At 56.5% G+C, this 19,475-nt stretch overlaps 2 long non-coding RNA genes across 2 annotated transcripts; both read right to left on the bottom strand.

Moving 5' to 3' along the window:
- Window positions 1–332: 332 nt before the first annotated feature.
- Window positions 333–1,140, bottom strand: LOC140001027 (uncharacterized). Its single transcript, XR_011806200.1, has 2 exons — window positions 734–1,140; window positions 333–501 (listed from the first exon to the last, which is right to left on the bottom strand). It is a non-coding gene; the product is annotated as an uncharacterized lncRNA (long non-coding RNA).
- Window positions 1,141–7,977: 6,837 nt separating this feature from the next.
- Window positions 7,978–8,801, bottom strand: LOC140001019 (uncharacterized). The gene is made up of 2 exons (XR_011806195.1): window positions 8,379–8,801; window positions 7,978–8,146 (listed from the first exon to the last, which is right to left on the bottom strand). It is a non-coding gene; the product is annotated as an uncharacterized lncRNA (long non-coding RNA).
- Window positions 8,802–19,475: the final 10,674 nt, after the last annotated feature.

The raw sequence follows: 19,475 nt of genomic DNA, 5'->3' as shown, positions 1-19,475 counted from the left end.
CACCTGAGCACACTGCTGGCTCATATTCAGCCGACTGTCCACCATCACTCCCAGGTCCTTCTCTGCCTGGCAGCTCTCCAACCACTCCTCTCTGTATGACCATCCCCAGCTGTCTGTATGTCCGTCCCCATCGGAACGCATTTCCTGGGGCCTGATTTTTCATTCGTCTCCGATGACGGCTAGGGCTACGCTTAGGTTTGCTCAGGAACAGCGAACCCGGAGAGTCCAGTTGCATGTGGGGCTGCGTAAAGGCTCCCCTGGGGAGTTCACTTGTACCCAAAGCCTTCCCAGCCCCTTTCGCCCATCAAAAACCAACGCAAAGGCACCGAGAGGAAGGTTCTAGAAACTTTATTTTGTTCTGGGGGGGTCGGGGTCTGGTGAGGGGCAGGGGAGGGGCTCTGGGGGGGCTCTGAGGTTGGGGGGGTCCCGGCGGGGTCACGGGGCGGCGTCGGGGGGGCAGTCGATGAAGTCAGCCAGCATGGAGGCCGTGGGGTCGGGGGCCTGGGGGCACAGCGGGGTCAGCGCCTGACCCCCGACCCCTGACCCCACCCCATCCCACCCCCACCACCCCCTTCTCACCCCAAGTGCCCCAAAACCACCCCATCTTGCCCCAAACCACCTCAATCACACCCAAAACTGTCCCAAACCCGCTCGATCTTGCCCCAAACCACCCCAGTTCCACACAAACTGCCCCAAAACCCCCCAATCTTGCCCCAAACCCCCCCACACTCACCTCTCCCTTGTCCGGGGGGGGCGGGGGCTCTTCCTCCTCCTCCTCCTCCTCTCCCTGCAGCTGGGGGGGTCCGGGGGGGGTGCAGGGGGGGGGTTCGGGGCTGCCCCCGTCCCCCTTGGGCCCCTCGGGGGGGGGTGGCTCCGGAGGGCGAGGGGGGGGCGCAGCTTCCAGGGCTGGGGGGGGACCCTCAGGGGGGGGCGGGGGGGGCTGGGGGCTACCCGGGGTAAGCTGCCCTTCCTCCCCCCCATCATCTCCTCCTCCTCCTCCTGATTCGCTGGGGGCTGCTGCCCCCCCCCTTCCTCCTCCTCCTCCTCGCAGGGGGGGGGCTGGCCTTCATCCACCTCCATCAGCAGGGTGCCCGTCTCCTCTTCCTCCTCCTCCTCCTCCTCCTCCGGCAGCGTCACCGCGGGGGGGGCGCCTTCCTCCTCCTCCTCTTCCTCCTCCTCCGAGAGGCCTTCCTCCTCCTCAAACTCCTCCTCCTCCTCCTCGAAGTCCTCCTCGCCCAGCTCTTCCTCCAGCTCTTCCTCCTCTTAGGAACCCCGAAGAACTCTTCCTCCTCTTAGGAACCCCGAACCCGAACCCTAACCCCCTAACCATAACCCTAAGCCCTAACCCTAATGAACCCTAAGCCTAACCCTATCCCTAACCCTAACGCTAACCTTAACCCTAACCCTAAACCTAACGCCCTGACCATAACCCTAACTCTAACCCAAACGCTAACCCAAAACCCTAAAACTACCCCTAACCCTAACCCCTAACCCTAACCCTACCCCCCTAACACTACCCCTAACCCCCTAAGGATAATGCTAGCCCTAACCCTAACGAACCCTAACCCTAAACCAAAACCCTAACCCTAACCCCCTGGCAACCGCACCCCACACACTTGGTTCCCCCCTCATTTTGGTCCCCCCCACCCTTGGGTTCCCCCCAAGCCCCATGGACCCCCCGGTGCGCCCCTCAAATGCGTCCCCCCGGCAAATGGACCCCGCACACTTGGTTCCCCCCTCATTTTGGTTCCTCCCCCGGTGCGCCCCATAAATGTGTCCCCCCGGCAACCGCACCCCCACACTTGGTTCCCCCCTCATTTTGGTCCCCCCCCCTTGGGTTCACCCCAAGCCCCATGGACCCCCCGGTGCGCCCCACAAATGTGTCCCCCCGGCAACCGCACCCCACACACTTGGTTCCCCCCTCATTTTGGTTCCCCTCCCGGTGCGCCCCGCAAATGCGTCCCCCCGGACACCGCTCCCTGCACACTTGGTCCCCCCCTCATTTTGGTTCCACCCCCCGGTGCGCCCGCAAATGCGTCCCCCCGGAAACCGCACCCTGTACACTTGGTTCCCCCATCATTTTGGTTCCCCCCCGGTGAGCCCTGCAAATGCGTCCCCCCGGCAAGCGCACCCCACACACTTGGTTCCCCCATCATTTTGGTTCCCCCCCCCTGTGCGCCCCGCAAATGCGTCCCCCCGGCAAGCGCACCCCGCACACTTGGTTTTCCCCTCATTTTGGTTCCCCCCCTCCCCTTGGGGTCCCACCAAGCCCCATGAACCCCCCCCCCCGGTGAGCCCCGCAAATGTCGCTGAGCCGCTAAAATGTGTCCGGGCTGCGCCGCGCTTAAATGTGTCCGGCGGCGTTGCGCTTAAATGTGTCCGGGCGGTGCCGCGCTAAAATGTGTCCGGCGGCGTTGCGCTGAAATGTGTCCTGGCGGTGCCACGTTAAAATGTGTCCGGGTAGCGAGCGCTAAAATGTGTCCGGGCCGCGCCGCGCTAAAATGTGTCCGGGTGGCGCCGAACCCGAACCCTAACACGAACCCTAACCCAAACCCGGAACCTAACCCGATCCCTAACCCTAACCCGAACCCTAACAGTAACCCAAACACGAACCTGAACACGAACCCGAAACCAAACCCTAACCCGAACCCGAACTCGAACCCGAACCCGAACCCAAACCCTAAGCCAAACCCTAACTCGAACCCAAACCCGAACCCTAACCCGAACCCTAACCCTAACCCTAACGCTAACCCTAACCCCTAACCCCTAACCCTAAAAACCCTAACCCTCACACTAATGGAACTTGACACTCCGTGTACGCTATTTCACATTAAGACTAAATATAGGCATAGCCGGCATGGGAGAAGACTAAAAAACCGGGCCCCAGAAAACGCGCTTCGAGCCCCTTTCGCCCATCCAAAAGTGCCCCCAAAGGAAGGATTTGGGTACAACTGAACTCCCCAGGGGAGCCTTTACGCAGCCCACATGTACCTTGACACTACGTGTACGCTCTTTCCCATTAAGCTTAAATATATCCCTAGCCGGAATGGGAGCAGACTGAAAAACCGGGCCCCAGAAAACGCGTTGCGAGCCCCTTTCGCCCATCCAAAAGTGCACCCAAAGGAAGGCTTTGGGTACAAGTGAACTCCCCAGGGGAGACTTTACGCAGCCCCACATGCAACTGGACCCTCCGGGTTCGGTGTTCCCGAGCAAACCTAAACGTAGGACTAGCAGTTGTCGGGAACGACTGAAAAATCAGGCCCCAGGAAATGCGTTGCGAGACCCTTTCGCCCATCCAAAAGTGCCCCCAAAGGAAGGCTTTGGGTACAAGTGAACTCCCGAGGGGAGCCTTTACGCAGCCCCACATGCAACTGGACCCTCCGGGTTCGCTGTTTCCGAGCAGCCCAAAATATATCCCTAGCCGGCATGGGAGAAGACTGAAAAACCGGGCCCCAGAAAACACGTTGCAAGCCCCTTTGGACCATGCAAAAGTGTCACCAAAGGAAGGCTTTGGGTACAAGTGAACTCCCCAGGGGAGCCTTTACGCAGCCCCACATGCTACTGGACCCTCCGGGTTAGATGTTTCCGAGCAACCCTAAACATAGCCCTAGCCGGCATGGATGACAACTGAAAAATCAGGCCCCAGGAAAGGTGTTGCGAGCCCCTTTTCGCCCATCCAAAAGTGCCCCCAAAGGAAGGCTTTGGGTACAAGTGAACTCCCCAGGGGAGCATTTACGCAGCCCCAACATGCAACTGGACCATCCAGGTTCGCTGTTTCCTGGCATCCCTAAACATAGCCCTAGCCGGCATCGAAGAGGACTGAAAAATCAGGACCCAGGAAACGCGTTGCAAGCCCCTTTGGACCATCCAAAAGTGTCACCAAAGGAAGGATTTGGGTACAAGTGAACTCCTCAGGGGAGCCTTTACGCAGCCCCATATGCAACTGGACCCTCCGGGTTCGCTGTTTCCGAGCAACCCTAAATATAGCCCTAGCCGGCATCGAAGACGACTGAAAAATCAGGCCCCAGGAAATGCATTCCGAGAGCTTTCCGCCCATCCAAAAGTGCCCCAAAGGAAGGCTTTGGGTACAAGTGAACTCCCCAGGGGAGCCTTTAAGCAGCCCAGCTGCAACTGGACCCTCCGGGTTCGCTGTTTCCTGGCATCCCTAAACATAGCACTAGCCGGCATCGAAGACGACTGAAAAATCAGGCCCCAGGAAATGCGTTCCAAGCCCTTTTCGCCCATCCAAAAGTGCCCCCAAAGGAAGGCTTTGGGTACAAGAGATCTCCCCAGGGGAGCCTTTACGCAGCCCCACATGCAACTCGACTCTCCGGGTTCGCTGTTTCCGAGCAGCCCTAAATATATCCCTAGCCAGCATCGAAGACGACTGAAAAATCAGGTCCTTGGAAATGCGTTGCGAGCCCCTTTGGACCATGCAAAAGTGTCACCAAAGGAAGGCTTTAGGTAGAAGTGAACTCCCCAGGGGAGCCTTTACGCAGCCCCATATGCAACTGGACCCTCCGGGTTCGCTGTTTCCGAGCAGCCCAAAATATATCCCTAGCCGGCATGGGAGAAGACTGAAAAACCGGGCCCCAGAAAATGCGTTGCAAACCCCTTTGGACCATGCAAAAGTGTCACCAAAGGAAGGCTTTGGGTACAAGTGAACTCCCCAGGGGAGCCTTTACGCAGCCCAGCATGCAACTGGACCCTCCGGGTTCGCTGTTTCCTGGCATCCCTAAACATAACCCTAGCCGGCATCGAAGAGGACTGAAAAATCAGGACCCAGGAAACGCGTTGCAAGCCCCTTTGGACCATCAAAAAGTATCACCAAAGGAAGGCTTTGGGTACAAGTGAATTCCCCAGGGGAGCCTTTACGCAGCCCCACATGCAACTGGACCCTCCGGGTTCGCTGTTTCCGAGCAACCCTAAATATAGCCCTAGCAGGCATCGAAGACGACTGAAAAATGAGGCCCCAGGAAATGCATTCCGAGCCCTTTCCGCCCATCCAAAAGTGCCCCAAAGGAAGGCTTTGGGTACAAGTGAACTCCCCAGGGGAGCCTTTACGCAGCCCAGCTGCAACTGGACCCTCCGGGTTCGCTGTTTCCTGGCATCCCTAAACATAGCACTAGCCGGCATCGAAGACGACTGAAAAATCAGGCCCCAGGAAATGCGTTCCGAGCCCTTTTCGCCCATCCAAAAGTGCCCCCAAAGGAAGGCTTTTGGTACAAGAGATCTCCCCAGGGGAGCCTTTACGCAGCCCCACATGCAACTCGACTCTCCGGGTTCGCTGGTTCCGAGCAGCCCTAAATATATCCATAGCCGGCATGGGAGAAGACTGGAAAACCGGGCCCCAGAAAACGCGTTTCGAGCCCCTTGGACCATCCAAAGGTGTCACCAAAGGAAGGCTTTGGGTACAAGTGAACTCCCCAGGGGAGCCTTTATGCAGCCCCACATGCAACTGGACCCTCCGGGTTTGCTGTTTCCGAGCATCCCTAAACATAGCCCTAGCCGGCATCGAAGAGGACTGAAAAATCAGGCCCCAGGAAACGCGTTGCAAGCCCCTTTGGACCATCTAAAAGTGTCACCAAAGGAAGGCTTTGGGTACAAGAGAACTCCCCAGGGGAGCCTTTACACAGCCCAGCATGCAACTGGACAATCCGGGTTTGCTGTTCCTGAGCAAACCTAAACGTAGCCCTAGCCGGCATGGGAGAAGACTGAAAAACCGGGCCCCAGTAAACGCGTTGCAAGCCCCATTGGACCATCCAAAAGTGTCACCAAAGGACGGCTTTGGGTACAAGTGAACTCCCCAGGGGAGCCTTTACGCAGCCCCACATGACACTGGACCCTCCGGGTTCGCTGTTCCTTAGCAAGCCGAAACATCGCCCATGGGAGACCGAACCCTAACCCTAACCCGAACCCAAAGCCTAACCCGAACCCTGGATCTAACCCTAACCTCACAGCCACAGCGTACCTGCTGCAATGCCTCTCTCTTCCCAGCTCCAGTTCTTCAGCTGCTCACCAGCTCTAACTCAGAATCTTCGCTCACAGCACCACGGCAAACTCTGCCCGGGCCACACAACACACTGCACAAGCTACGTTGCTTAAGACACACAAAAGCTGGAACGTTCCAGCCCAACAATTAGTCACGTCGCACAGGAAGGATGCCGCGTACTCCTAGAAACCAAACCTTCCAGTCCTGAGCAGCTCCCCACCTCCTCCTGCCACCCACGCTCAGCACACACGCTATGCGCCCCTCAAAAAACCAAAAAGTTAGAACATAAACAGACAGAAAGAAAAAACAACTGAGCTCCATAAATGCCAAAAAGACATGCACACACAGCAGCCCCGGCAGGGGTAATCACAGACTCACCCTTGGCAGATGAAAGAGGAGACTCTGATACAACCCTGCTCAGTCTCTTGGCAATGCTGCGTATCTACGCTGCCGAGCCACAGGTACCATGCAATCAAGCTGCTTTTAGTCCTCAGGAGAGTTACACAGGTGGGTTTATACATTTAGAGATTGAAGTATAGGTCAAAACCAGAAGAGTGTCCCACCACCCCAAAAAACAGTGAGCCAGCGGCCTCTGCTAAATAGAGCTCTATTAAGTGAATTCCAAGCACTTAAAATCCAGAAATCCATAGACTTTGACCCACCTAAAGAACCCTGCAACTGACTGAAGGAAACACAAAGCACTTACCCCAAAGAGCAGCCCAGGCAGAAGGAGCTCTCTGGTGGCATGCCTGGGGCTCATATACCTTTTGCCCCCGCCCCCAGCACCCAAACCCAATCACCTGGGAAAGGGGAGGGGCAAAGCACAGGACATCAGAAAGAGGAGCAGCAGCTGTGCTTTATTTACTTATTTTTATGGCTTAGCTCAACAGCACGCAGAGTGCAGGCAGGAGACCTGGGGTGTTTCTAGAAGCAAAAATCCCCTTTCGCTTTTGCTGCAGCTTTGAATATTGAACTGACAATATCACCAAGCTAGTAACTGAAACTTTCTCAACTGGAATTAGTTTCAACAGGCTCATCCACAGAATCACAGAATTTCTAGGTTGGAAGAGACCTCAAGATTATCGAGTCCAACCTCTGACCTAACACTAACAGTCCCCACTAAACCATATCCCTAAGCTCTACATCTAAACGTCTTTTGAAGACTTCCAGGGATGGTGACTCCACCACTTCCCTGGGCAGCCCGTTCCAGTGCCTAACAACCCTTTCGGTAAAGAAATTCTTCCTAACGTCTAACCTAAAACTCCCCTGGCACAATTTTAGCCCATTCCCCCCCGTCCTGTCACCAGGCATGTGGGAGAACAGACCAACCCCCACCTCGCTACAGCCTCCTTTAAGGTATCTGTAGAGAGCAATAAGGTCACCCCTGAGCCTCCTCTTCTCCAGGCTGAACAAGCCCAGCTCTCTCAGCCGATCCTTGTAGGACTTGTTCTCCAGGCCCCTCACCAGCTTCGTTGCCCTTCTTTGGACCCGCTCAAGCACCTCGATGTCCTTCTTGTAGCGAGGGGCCCAAAACTGAACACAGTACTTGAGGTGCGGCCTCACCAGAGCTGAGTACAGGGGGACAATCACCTCCCTAGCCCTGCTGGTCACACTGTTTCTGATACAAGCCAGGATGCCGTTGGCCTTCTTGGCCACCTGAGCACACTGCTGGCTCATATTCAGCCGACTGTCCACCATCACTCCCAGGTCCTTCTCTGCCTGGCAGCTCTCCAACCACTCCTCTCTGTATGACCATCCCCAGCTGTCTGTATGTCCGTCCCCATCGGAACGCATTTCCTGGGGCCTGATTTTTCATTCGTCTCCGATGACGGCTAGGGCTACGCTTAGGTTTGCTCAGGAACAGCGAACCCGGAGAGTCCAGTTGCATGTGGGGCTGCGTAAAGGCTCCCCTGGGGAGTTCACTTGTACCCAAAGCCTTCCCAGCCCCTTTCGCCCATCAAAAACCAACGCAAAGGCACCGAGAGGAAGGTTCTAGAAACTTTATTTTGTTCTGGGGGGGTCGGGGTCTGGTGAGGGGCAGGGGAGGGGCTCTGGGGGGGCTCTGAGGTTGGGGGGGTCCCGGCGGGGTCACGGGGCGGCGTCGGGGGGGCAGTCGATGAAGTCAGCCAGCATGGAGGCCGTGGGGTCGGGGGCCTGGGGGCACAGCGGGGTCAGCGCCTGACCCCCGACCCCTGACCCCACCCCATCCCACCCCCACCACCCCCTTCTCACCCCAAGTGCCCCAAAACCACCCCATCTTGCCCCAAACCACCTCAATCACACCCAAAACTGTCCCAAACCCGCTCGATCTTGCCCCAAACCACCCCAGTTCCACACAAACTGCCCCAAAACCCCCCAATCTTGCCCCAAACCCCCCCACACTCACCTCTCCCTTGTCCGGGGGGGGCGGGGGCTCTTCCTCCTCCTCCTCCTCCTCTCCCTGCAGCTGGGGGGGTCCGGGGGGGGTGCAGGGGGGGGGTTCGGGGCTGCCCCCGTCCCCCTTGGGCCCCTCGGGGGGGGGTGGCTCCGGAGGGCGAGGGGGGGGCGCAGCTTCCAGGGCTGGGGGGGGACCCTCAGGGGGGGGCGGGGGGGGCTGGGGGCTACCCGGGGTAAGCTGCCCTTCCTCCCCCCCATCATCTCCTCCTCCTCCTCCTGATTCGCTGGGGGCTGCTGCCCCCCCCCTTCCTCCTCCTCCTCCTCGCAGGGGGGGGGCTGGCCTTCATCCACCTCCATCAGCAGGGTGCCCGTCTCCTCTTCCTCCTCCTCCTCCTCCTCCTCCGGCAGCGTCACCGCGGGGGGGGCCGTGGGGGGGGCGCCTTCCTCCTCCTCCTCTTCCTCCTCCTCCGAGAGGCCTTCCTCCTCCTCAAACTCCTCCTCCTCCTCCTCGAAGTCCTCCTCGCCCAGCTCTTCCTCCAGCTCTTCCTCCTCTTAGGAACCCCGAAGAACTCTTCCTCCTCTTAGGAACCCCGAACCCGAACCCTAACCCCCTAACCATAACCCTAAGCCCTAACCCTAACCCTAATGAACCCTAAGCCTAACCCTATCCCTAACCCTAACGCTAACCTTAACCCTAACCCTAAACCTAACGCCCTGACCATAACCCTAACTCTAACCCAAACGCTAACCCAAAACCCTAAAACTACCCCTAACCCTAACCCCTAACCCTAACCCTACCCCCCTAACACTACCCCTAACCCCCTAAGGATAATGCTAGCCCTAACCCTAACGAACCCTAACCCTAAACCAAAACCCTAACCCTAACCCCCTGGCAACCGCACCCCACACACTTGGTTCCCCCCTCATTTTGGTCCCCCCCACCCTTGGGTTCCCCCCAAGCCCCATGGACCCCCCGGTGCGCCCCTCAAATGCGTCCCCCCGGCAAATGGACCCCGCACACTTGGTTCCCCCCTCATTTTGGTTCCTCCCCCGGTGCGCCCCATAAATGTGTCCCCCCGGCAACCGCACCCCCACACTTGGTTCCCCCCTCATTTTGGTCCCCCCCCCTTGGGTTCCCCCCAAGCCCCATGGACCCCCCGGTGCGCCCCTCAAATGCGCCCCCCGGCAAATGGACCCCGCACACTTGGTTCCCCCCTCATTTTGGTTCCTCCCCCGGTGCGCCCCACAAATGTGTCCCCCCGGCAACCGCACCCCACACACTTGGTTCCCCCCTCATTTTGGTTCCCCCCCGGTGCGCCCGGCAAATGCGTCCCCCCGGCAACCGCACCCCGCACACTTGGTTCCCCCCTCATTTTGGTTCCCCTCCCGGTGCGCCCCGCAAATGCGTCCCCCCGGACACCGCTCCCCGCACACTTGGTCCCCCCCTCATTTTGGTTCCACCCCCCCGGTGCGCCCGCAAATGCGTCCCCCCGGAAACCGCACCCTGCACACTTGGTTCCCCCATCATTTTGGTTCCCCCCCGGTGAGCCCTGCAAATGCATCCCCCCGGCAAGCGCACCCCACACACTTGGTTCCCCCATCATTTTGGTTCCCCCCCCTGTGCGCCCCGCAAATGCGTCCCCCCGGCAAGCGCACCCCGCACACTTGGTTTTCCCCTCATTTTGGTTCCCCCCCTCCCCTTGGGGTCCCACCAAGCCCCATGAACCCCCCCCCGGTGAGCCCCGCAAATGTCGCTGAGCCGCTAAAATGTGTCCGGGCTGCGCCGCGCTTAAATGTGTCCGGCGGCGTTGCGCTTAAATGTGTCCGGGCGGTGCCACGTTAAAATGTGTCCGGGTAGCGAGCGCTAAAATGTGTCCGGGCCGCGCCGCGCTAAAATGTGTCCGGGTGGCGCCGAACCCGAACCCTAACACGAACCCTAACCCAAACCCGGAACCTAACCCGATCCCTAACCCTAACCCGAACCCTAACAGTAACCCAAACACGAACCTGAACACGAACCCGAAACCAAACCCTAACCCGAACCCGAACTCGAACCCGAACCCGAACCCAAACCCTAAGCCAAACCCTAACTCGAACCCAAACCCGAACCCTAACCCGAACACTAACCCTAACCCTAACGCTAACCCTAACCCCTAACCCCTAACCCTAAAAACCCTAACCCTCACACTAATGGAACTTGACACTCCGTGTACGCTATTTCACATTAAGACTAAATATAGGCATAGCCGGCATGGGAGAAGACTAAAAAACCGGGCCCCAGAAAACGCGCTTCGAGCCCCTTTCGCCCATCCAAAAGTGCCCCCAAAGGAAGGATTTGGGTACAACTGAACTCCCCAGGGGAGCCTTTACGCAGCCCCACATGTACCTTGACACTACGTGTACGCTCTTTCCCATTAAGCTTAAATATATCCCTAGCCGGAATGGGAGCAGACTGAAAAACCGGGCCCCAGAAAACGCGTTGCGAGCCCCTTTCGCCCATCCAAAAGTGCACCCAAAGGAAGGCTTTGGGTACAAGTGAACTCCCCAGGGGAGCCTTTACGCAGCCCCACATGCAAGATGAACCTCTGTGTTTGCTCTTTCCGAGGAACCCTAAATATAGCCCTGAACAGCATCGGAGACGACTGAAAAACCGTGCCCCAGAAAACGTGTTCCAAGCCACTTCGGACCATCCAAAAGTGCCCACAAAGGAAGGCTTTGGGTACAAGTGAACTCCCGAGGGGAGCCTTTATGCAGCCCCACATGCAACTGGACCCTCCGGGTTCGCTGTTTCCGAGCAGCCCAAAATATATCCCTAGCCGGCATGGGAGAAGACTGAAAAACCGGGCCCCAGTAAACGCGTTGCAAGCCCCATTGGACCATCCAAAAGTGTCACCAAAGGAAGGCTTTGGGTACAAGTGAACTCCCCAGGGGAGCATTTAAGCAGCCCCACATGCATCTGGACTCTCCGGGTTCGCTATTCCGGAGCAAATCTAAACATAGCCCTAGCCGGCATCGGAGAAGACTGAAAAACCAGGCCCTAGAAAAGGCGTTGCAAGCCCCTTTGGACCATCCAAAAGTGTCACCAAAGGAAGGCTTTGGGTACAAGTGAACTCCCCAGGGGAGCCTTTACGCAGCCCCACATGCAACTGGACCCTCCGGGTTCGTTGTTTCCGAGCATCCCCAAACATAGCCCTAGACGGCATGGGAGAAGACTGAAAAATCAGGCGCCAGAAAACGCGTTGCGAGTCCCTTTTTACCATCCAAAAGGGCCCCAAAAGGAAGGCTTTGGGTACAAGAGAAATCACCAGGGGAGCCTTTACGCAGCCCCACATGCAACTGGACCCTCCGGGTTCGCTGTTTCCGAGCATCCCCAAACATAGCCCTAGCCGGCATGGGAGAAGAATGAAAAACCGGTCCCCAGAAAACGCGTTGCGAGTCCCTTTTCACCCCTCCAAAAGTGCCCCCAAAGGAAGGCTTTGGGTACAAGTGAACTCCCCAGGGGAGCCTTTACGCAGCCCCACATGCAACTGCACCCTCCGTGTTCGATTTTTCCGAGCAAACCTAAATATAACCCTAGCTGTCATCGGAGACGAATGAAAAATCAGGCCCCAGGAAATGCATTCCGAGCCCCTTTGGACCATCCAAAAGTGCCCACAAAGGAAGGCTTTGGGTACAAGTGAACACCCCAGGGGAGCCTTTACGCAGCCCCACATGCAACTTGACCCTCCGGGTCCGATTTTTCCGAGAAACCCTAAATATAACCCTAGCTGTCATCGGAGACGAGTGAAAAATCAGGCCCCAGGAAATGCATTCCGAGCCCCTTTGGACCATCCAAAAATGCCCCCAAAGGAAGGCTTTGGGTATATCTAAAGTTCCCTAGGGAGCCTTTACGCAGCCCCACATGCAACTGGACCCTCCGGGTTCGATTTTTCCGAGCAACACTAAATATAACCCTAGCTGTCATCGGAGACGAATGAAAAATCAGGCCCCAGGAAATGCATTCCGAGCCCCTTTGGACCATCCAAAAGTGCCCACAAAGGAAGGCTTTGGGTACAAGTGAACTCCCCAGGGGAGCCTTTACGCAGCCCAGCATGCAACTGGACCCTCTGGGTTCGCTGTTTCCGAGCAACCCTGAATATAACCCTAGCCGGCATCGAAGACGACTGAAAAATCAGGCCCCAGGAAATGCATTCCGAGCCCTTTCCGCCCATCCAAAAGTGCCCCAAAGGAAGGCTTTGGGTACAAGTGAACTCCCCAGGGGAGCCTTTACGCAGCCCCACATGCAACTGCACCCTCCGGGTTCGCTGTTTCGAGCATCCCTAAACATAGCACTAGCCGGCATCGAAGACGACTGAAAAATCAGGCCCCAGGAAATGCGTTCCGAGCCCTTTTCGCCCATCCAAAAGTGCCCCCAAAGGAAGGCTTTTCGTACAAGAGATCTCCCCAGGGGAGCCTTTACGCAGCCCCACATGCAACTCGACTCTCCGGGTTCGCTGTTTCCGAGCAGCCCTAAATATATCCATAGCCGGCATGGGAGAAGACTGAAAAACCGGGCCCCAGAAAACGCGTTTCGAGCCCCTTTGGACCATCCAAAAGTGTCACCAAAGGAAGGCTTTGGGTACAAGTGAACTCCCCAGGGGAGCCTTTACGCAGCCCCACATGCAACTGGACCCTCCGGGTTCGCTGTTTCCGAGCATCCCTAAACATAGCACTAGCCGGCATCGAAGACGACTGAAAAATCAGGCCGCAGGAAATGCGTTCCGAGCCCGTTTCGCCCATCCAAAAGTGCCCCCAAAGGAAGGCTTTGGGTACAAGAGAACTCCCCAGGGGAGCCTTTACGCAGCCCCACATGCAACTGGACCCTCCGGGTTCGCTGTTCCTGAGCAAAACTAAACGTAGCCCTAGACGGCATGGGAGAAGACTGAAAAACCGGGCCCCAGAAAAGGCGTTGCAATCCCCTTTGGACCATCCAAAAGTGTCACCAAAGGAAGGCTTTGGGTACAAGAGAACTCCCCAGGGGAGCCTTTACGCAGCCCCACATGCAACTGCACCCTCTGGGTTTGCTGTTTCCGAGCATCCCTAAACATAGCCCTAGCCGGCATCGAAGACGACTGAAAAATCAGGCCCCAGGAAATGCATTCCGAGGCCTTTTCGCCCATCCAAAAGTGTCCCCAAAAGAAGGCTTTGGGTACAAGTGAACTCCCCAGGGGAGCCTTTACGCAGCCCCACATGCAACTGGACCCTCCGGGTTCGCTGTTTCCGAGCATCCCTAAACATAGCCCTAGCCGTCATCGAAGACGACTGAAAAATCAGGCCGCAGGAAATGCGTTCCGAGCCCTTTTCGCCCATCCAAAAGTGTCCCCAAAGGAAGGCTTTGGGTACAAGAGAACTCCCCAGGGGAGCCTTTACGCAGCCCCACATGCAACTGGACCCTCTGGGTTCGCTGTTCCTGAGCATACCTAAACGTAGCCCTAGACGGCATGGGAGAAGACTGAAAAAGCGGGCCCCAGAAAACGCGTTGCAAGCCCCTTTGGACCATCCAAAAGTATCACCAAAGGAAAGCTTTGGGTACAAGTGAACTCCCCAGGGGAGCCTTTACGCAGCCCCACATGCAACTGCACCCTCCGGGTTCGCTGTTTCCGAGCATCCCTAAACGTAGCCCTAGCCGGCATCGAAGAGGACTGAAAAATCAGGCCCCAGGAAACGCGTTGCAAGCCCCTTTGGACCATCTAAAAGTGTCACCAAAGGAAGGCTTTGGGTACAAGTGAACTCCCCAGGGGAGCCTTTACACAGCCCAGCATGCAACTGGACAATTCGGGTTTGCTGTTCCTGAGCAAACCTAAACGTAGCCCTAGCCGGCATGGGAGAAGACTGAAAAACCGGGCCCCAGTAAACGCGTTGCAAGCCCCATTGGACCATCCAAAAGTGTCACCAAAGGAAGGCTTTGGGTACAAGTGAACTCCCCAGGGGAGCATTTAAGCAGCCCCACATGCATCTGGACTCTCCGGGTTCGCTATTCCGGAGCAAATCTAAACATAGCCCTAGCCGGCATCGGAGAAGACTGAAAAACCAGGCCCCAGAAAAGGCGTTGCAAGCCCCTTTGGACCATCCAAAAGTGCCCGCAAAGGAAGGCTTTGGGTACAAATGAACTCCCCAGGGGAGCCTTTACGCAGCACCACATGCAACTGGACCCTCCGGGTTCGCTGTTTCCGAGAATCCCCAAACATAGCCCTAGACGGCATGGGAGAAGACTGAAAAATCAGGCCCCAGAAAACGCGTTGCGAGTCCCTTTTTACCATCCAAAATGCCCCAAAAGGAAGGCTTTGGGTACAAGAGAAATCACCAGGGGAGCCTTTACGCAGCCCCACATGCAACTGGACAATCCGGGTTCGCTGTTTCCGAGCATCCCCAAACATAGCCCTAGCCGGCATGGGAGAAGACTGAAAAACCGGTCCCCAGAAAAGGCGTTGCGAGTCCCTTTTCACCCCTCCAAAAGTGCCCCCAAAGGAAGGCTTTGGGTACAAGTGTACTCCCCAGGGGAGCCTTTAGGCAGCCCCACATGCAACTGCACCCTCCGTGTTCGATTTTTCCGAGCAAACCTAAATATAACCCTAGCTGTCATCGGAGACGAATGAAAAATCAGGCCCCAGGAAATGCATTCCGAGCCCCTTTGGACCATCCAAAAGTGCCCCCAAAGGAAGGCTTTGGGTACAAGTGAACTCCCCAGGGGAGCCTTTACGCAGCCCCACATGCAACTGGACCCTCCGGGTTCGATTTTTCCGAGCAACCCTAAATATAACCCTAGCTGTCATCGGAGACGAGTGAAAAATCAGGCCCCAGGAAATGCATCCCGAGCCCCTTTGGACCATCCAAAAATGCCCCCAAAGGAAGGCATTGGGTACATCTAAAGTTCCCTAGGGAGCCTGTACGCAGCCCCACATGCAACTGGACCCTCCGTGTTCGATTTTTACGAGCAACCCTAAATATAACCCTAGCTGTATTCGGAGAGGAGTGAAAAATGAGGCCCAAGGAAATGCGTTGCGAGCCCCTTTGGACCATCCAGAAGTGCCCCCAAAGGAAGGCTTTTGGTACAAGTGAACTCCCCAGGGGAGCCTTTACGCAGCCCCACATGCAACTGGACCCTCCGGGTTCGCTGTTCCTGAGCAAACCTAAACGTAGCCCTAGCTGGCATCGAATACGAGTGAAAAATCAGGCCCCAGGAAATGCGTTGCGAGCCCTTTTCGCCCATCCAAAAGTGCCTCCAAATGAAGCCTTTGGGTACAAGTGAACTCCCCAGGGGAGCCTTTACGCAGCCCCACATGCAACTGGACCCTCCGGGTTCGCTGTTCCTGAGCAAACCTAAACGTAGCCCTAGCCGGCATCGAATACGAGTGAAAAATCAGGCCCCAGGAAACGCGTTGCGAGCCCCTTTGGACCATCCAAAAGTGTCACCAAAGGAAGGCTTTGGGTACAAGTGAACTCCCCAGGGGAGCCTTTACGCAGCCCCACATGCAACTGCACCCTCCGGGTTTGCTGTTTCCGAGCATCCCTAAACATAGCCCTAGCCGGCATCGAAGACGACTGAAAAATCAGGCCCCAGGAAATGCATTCCGAGGCCTTTTCGCCCATCCAAAAGTGTCCCCAAAGGAAGGCTTTGGGTACAAGTGAACTCCCCATGGGAGCCTTTACGCAGCCCCACATGCAACTGGACCCTCTGGGTTCGCTGTTTCCGAGCATCCCTAAACATAACCCTAGCCGTCATCGAAGACGACTGAAAAATCAGGCCGCAGGAAATGCGTTCCGAGCCCTTTTCGCCCATCCAAAAGTGTCCCCAAAGGAAGGCTTTGGGTACAAGAGAACTCCCCAGGGGAGCCTTTACACAGCCCAGCATGCAACTGGACAATCCTGGTTTGCTGTTCCTGAGCAAACCTAAACGTAGCCCTAGCCGGCATGGGAGAAGACTGAAAAACCGGGCCCCAGTAAACGCGTTGCAAGCCCCATTGGACCATCCAAAAGTGTCACCAAAGGAAGGCTTTGGGTACAAGTGAACTCCCCAGGGGAGCATTTAAGCAGCCCCACATGCATCTGGACTCTCCGGGTTCGCTATTCCGGAGCAAATCTAAACATAGCCCTAGCCGGCATCGGAGAAGACTGAAAAACCGGGCCCCAGAAAAGGCATTGCAAGCCCCTTTGGACCATCCAAAAGTGACCGCAAAGGAAGGCTTTGGGTACAAATGAACTCCCCAGGGGAGCCTTTACGCAGCCCCACATGCAACTGGACCCTCCGGGTTCGCTGTTTCCGAGAATCCCCAAACATAGCCCTAGACGGCATGGGAGAAGACTGAAAAATCAGGCCCCAGAAAACGCGTTGCGAGTCCCTTTTTACCATCCAAAATGCCCCAAAAGGAAGGCTTTGGGTACAAGAGAAATCACCAGGGGAGCCTTTACGCAGCCCCACATGCAACTGGACAATCCGGGTTCGCTGTTTCCGAGCATCCCCAAACATAGCCCTAGCCGGCATGGGAGAAGACTGAAAAACCGGTCCCCAGAAAAGGCGTTGCGAGTCCCTTTTCACCCCTCCAAAAGTGCCCCCAAAGGAAGGCTTTGGGTACAAGTGTACTCCCCAGGGGAGCCTTTAGGCAGCCCCACATGCAACTGCACCCTCCGTGTTCGATTTTTCCGAGCAAACCTAAATATAACCCTAGCTGTCATCGGAGACGAATGAAAAATCAGGCCCCAGGAAATGCATTCCGAGCCCCTTTGGACCATCCAAAAGTGCCCCCAAAGGAAGGCTTTGGGTACAAGTGAACTCCCCAGGGGAGCCTTTACGCAGCCCCACATGCAACTGGACTCTCAGGGTTTGCTGTTCCTGAGCAAACCTAAACGTAGCCCTAGCCGTCATCCAAGACGAGTGAAAAATCAGGCCCCAGGAAATGCATCCCGAGCCCCTTTGGACCATCCAAAAATGCCCCCAAAGGAAGGCTTTGGGTACATCTAAAGTTCCCTAGGGAGCCTGTACGCAGCCCCACATGCAACTGGACCCTCCGGGTTCGATTTTTACGAGCAACCCTAAATATAACCCTAGCTGTATTCGGAGAGGAGTGAAAAATGAGGCCCAAGGAAATGCGTTGCGAGCCCCTTTGGACCATCCAGAAGTGCCCCCAAAGGAAGGCTTTTGGTACAAGTGAACTCCCCAGGGGAGCCTTTACGCAGCCCCACATGCAACTGGACCCTCCGGGTTCGCTGTTCCTGAGCAAACCTAAACGTAGCCCTAGCTGGCATCGAATACGAGTGAAAAATCAGGCCCCAGGAAATGCGTTGCAAGCCCTTTTCGCCCATCCAAAAGTGCCTCCAAATGAAGCCTTTGGGTACAAGTGAACTCCCCAGGGGAGCCTTTACGCAGCCCCACATGCAACTGGACCCTCCGGGTTCGCTGCTCCTGAGCAAACCTAAACGTAGCCCTAGCTGGCATCGAAGACGAGTGAAAAATCAGGCCCCAGGAAACGCGTTGCAAGCCCCTTTGGACCATCCAAAAGTGTCACCAAAGGAAGGCTTTGGGTACAAGTGAACTCCCCAGGGGAGCCTTTACGAAGCCCCACAAGCAACTGGACAATCCGGGTTCGATTTTTCCGACCATCCCTAAACATAGCCCTAGCCGGCATGGGAGAAGACTGAAAAACCGGGCCCCAGAAAACGCGTTGCGAGTCCCCTTGGACTATCCAAAAGTGCCCCCAAAGGAAGGCTTTGGGTACAAGAGAACTCCCCAGGGGAGCCTTTACGCAGCCCCACATGCAACTGCACCCTCCGGGTTCGCTGTGTTTGAGCAAAACTAAATATAGTCCAAGCCGGCATCGGAAACGAGTGAAAACTCAGGCCCCAGGAAATGCGTTGCGAGCCCCTTTGGACCATCCAAAAGTGCCCCCAAAGGAAGGCTTTGGGTACAAGTGAACTCCCCAGGGGAGCCTTTACACAGCCCCACATGCAACTAACCTTCCGGGTTCGCTGTTTCCGAGCAAACCTAAACGTATCCCTAGCCGTCATCAGAGACGAGTGAAAAACCAGGCCCAAGGAAACGCGTTGCGAGACATTTTCGCCCATCCAAAAGTGCCCCCAAAGGAAGGCTTTGGGTACAAGTGAACTCCCCAGGGGAGCCTTTACGCAGCCCCACATGCAACTGGACCCTCCGGGTTCGCTGTTTCCTGGCATCCCTAAACATAGCCCTAGCCGGCATCGAAGACGACTGAAAAATCAGGCCCCAGGAAATGCGTTGCGAGCCCCTTTGGACCATCCAAAAGTGTCACCAAAGGAAGGCTTTGGGTAGAAGTGAACTCCCGAGGGGAGCCTTTGCGCAGCCCCACATGCAACTGGACCCTCCGGGTTCGATTTTTCCGAGCAACCCTATATAGATCCCTAGCCGGCATGTGATAAGACTGAAAAACCAGGCCCCAGAAAACACGTTGCGAGCCCCTTTGGACCATCCAAAAGTGTCACCAAAGGAAGGCTTTGGGTACAAGAGAACTCCACAGGGCAGCCTTTATGCAGCCCCACATGCAACTGGACCCTCCGGGTTCGCTGTTTCCGAGCATCCCTAAAGAGAGACCTAGCCGGCATCGAAGACGACTGAAAAATCAGGCCCCAGGAAATGCTTTGCGAGCCCTTTTCGCCCATCCAAAAGTGTCCCCAAATGAAGTCTTTGGGTACAAGAGAACTCCCCAGGGGAGCCTTTACGCAGCCCCACATGCAACTGGACCCTCCGGGTTCGCAGTTCCTGAGCAAACCTCAACGTAGCCCTAGCCGTCATCGGAGACGAATGAAAAATCAGGCCCCAGGAAACGCGTTGCAAGCCCCTTTCGACCATCCAAAAGTGTCACCAAAGGAAGGCTTTGGGTACAAGAGAACTCCCCAGGGGAGCCTTTACGCAGCCCCACATGCAACTCGACCCTCCGGGTTCGCTGTTCCTGAGCAAACCTAAACGTAGCCCTAGCTGGCATCGAATACGAGTGAAAAATCAGGCCCCAGGAAATGCGTTGCGAGCCCTTTTCGCCCATCCAAAAGTGCCTCCAAATGAAGCCTTTGGGTACAAGTGAACTCCCCAGGGGAGCCTTTA

This window comes from Anas platyrhynchos, chromosome 36, assembly GCF_047663525.1.
Source record: "Anas platyrhynchos isolate ZD024472 breed Pekin duck chromosome 36, IASCAAS_PekinDuck_T2T, whole genome shotgun sequence".
Classification (NCBI taxonomy): Eukaryota; Metazoa; Chordata; class Aves; order Anseriformes; family Anatidae; genus Anas; species Anas platyrhynchos.
This window is presented reverse-complemented; position numbering and strand designations above follow the sequence as displayed.